Consider the following 2,380-nt stretch of genomic DNA (forward strand, 5'->3'; position numbering starts at 1 on the left):
TGGTGTCAAAGGCCTTACTAAAGTCAGAAGATCAGGAGAAGGAGATCAGGTTTGTCAAGCAGGACCCGCCTTTCATAAACCCGTGCTGACTGGGTCTGATCCCCTGGTTGTCCCACATGTGTTGTGTGATGGTACTCAGGATGAGCTGCTCCATCAGCTTCCTGGGCACTGACGTCAAGTTGACAGGCCTGTAATTTCCCAGATCATCCTTCCAACCCTTCTTATATACGGGCATCACACTGGCCAATTTCCAATCTGTCGGGACCTCCCCAGTCAGCCAGGACTGCTGGTAAATGATGGAAAGCAGCTTGGCGAGCACCCCAGCCAGCTCCTTCAGCACTCTCGGGTGTATCCCATACGGTCCCATAGAGCTGTGTGTGTCTGTGTGACGCAGGTCATTGAATGTCTGCGGGGGGGTTGTTCTCCCAGTATCTGTCTTCTGGCTGAGGAGGCTGGATTCCCTCAGCACTAGTCTTGTTATTAAAGACTGAGGCAAAGAAGGTATTAAGCACCTCAGCCTTTTCCTCATCACTTGTTACCATGTTTCCTCCTGCATCTGGCAGGGGATGTAGGCTCCCCCTGGTCTTTCTTTTGCTGCTCACATACTTCTAGAAATATTTGTTGCTGTCCTTGACTGATGAAACCAGATTAATTTCTAGCTGGGCTTTAGACCTCCTGATTTCCACCCTGCATAGCCTCACAGCATCTTTGTAATCACTGTGAGTGGCTAGTCCCTTCTTCCAAAGGCCATGAACTCTCCTTTTCTTCCTGAGTTGCAGCCAAAACTCCCTGTTCAGCCAGGGTGGTCTTCTCTGGAGCTAGCATCTCTTACAGCATCTGGGCATCGCCTGCTCCTGTGGCATTCACACTTCCTTCTTAAAGAATGAACAGCCTTCCTGGACCCCTATAACCTTCAGGACAATGTCCCAAGGGATCCTTTCAAGCAGGTGCCTGAACAAGTCAAAGTCAGCCCTTTGGAAGTCCAGGATGTCAGTTCTGCTGCCCCTTCTCCTGGCCTCTCTAAGAATAGAGAACTCTTATTATTTCATGATCGTGCCCTAGTCGGCCTCCAACTGCCACATCAGCCACCAGTCCTCTGTTCACAAAGAGGAGGTGCTGCTGGGCACCGTCTCTGGTCGGTTCACTCACCATATATACATATGCAACAGCATTAGAAAATATATTAATGTCTGTGGGAAATACTAAGAACCTTTGAAAGAAGCTGTTATCTGAGGTAAAATTACGCAATTCTTTCTTGCTCTGACACCTTAAGTGCTCATCCTTCCTACTATAAGCATTAGTGTATTTTATGCCTAATTTCCATGTATTTTCCTGTCTAGTCCATCTTCTAATCTGATACTGAACTTCTCTGCAGAATTTTTAAACATATGTGATAGGTCATGATATTTAAATTTCTCTCATCTGTGTCTGCCTGAGCACAGCAAACTGAATTTTAATGTAAAAGTACATTTTATCTCTTTCAACTCTTTCAATATATTTCCAAAAGCATTTCACCCTAGAATACCAAATCATCACCAAGCCATCCTGAAAAATCAAATCATAATTTGATACAGTCAAAACATAATTATTGTCATATCATCAAAACTGCTACTGTGTACTGCTGCTATGGTTATGCACCCCAACTTCCCCACCTGCAAAGCACAACACTTACAGCTGCACACAGGAAGGCAACGCTAGAAAAGATGACTTGCACTACATGTTTCGTGACAACTGTTCTCAGTTCAAATACTTTTTATATTATTCTGTTTATAGCCATATAAGAAATTTTTTTTAATGAGATTTACTTGCAGAGTAATTCAACTAGACTTTTTCAACTTTTGTGAATCAAAACAAAGTTTTGGTGGTGTCATTGATCTATAGAGAGAAAAGAATGGCAGAGAGGAATGAGGAGGACCTGCAAACAAGGCTGTCAAGCCCAAGCACCCTGAATCTGGCCTACACACAAGCTCAACCACAGCAAACAATTAAGTCAACGCAACTCTCATCCCTTTACTTTTCTCCAAACACAGTCTGTCCTTTCAGAGAGCACGTTATTTCTAATCACACTGTGGTGATACTTCTTGAGCAGGTACCTCTCCAAATACCCATTTGGTTATGTTATCTGGAGGCAGACTGTACTGGTCTTAATGTTATTATTTATTTTGATTACCAAAGCTGTGAAGAAATGAAAAGGTAGTTAGCTACCTCCGGGGTCTGGGGTTCTTAGCAGGTGCGTATGTGCAGTGTTGCTCACTTCATAGGGTTGCTTCCACCCTGCAGGCACTTTGGTAAGAAAGCAGCGGTAGTGTCACTCTCCCCACCACGATCCGTCTCCCCAGCAGGGCCCTGGCGGCGCGGCACTGCCTGACCGCCCGCCCTC

The sequence above is a fragment of the Athene cunicularia genome, assembly GCF_003259725.1.
Source record: "Athene cunicularia isolate RWA chromosome 3 unlocalized genomic scaffold, athCun1 chr3_part1, whole genome shotgun sequence".
In the NCBI taxonomy this organism is placed as follows: Eukaryota; Metazoa; Chordata; class Aves; order Strigiformes; family Strigidae; genus Athene; species Athene cunicularia.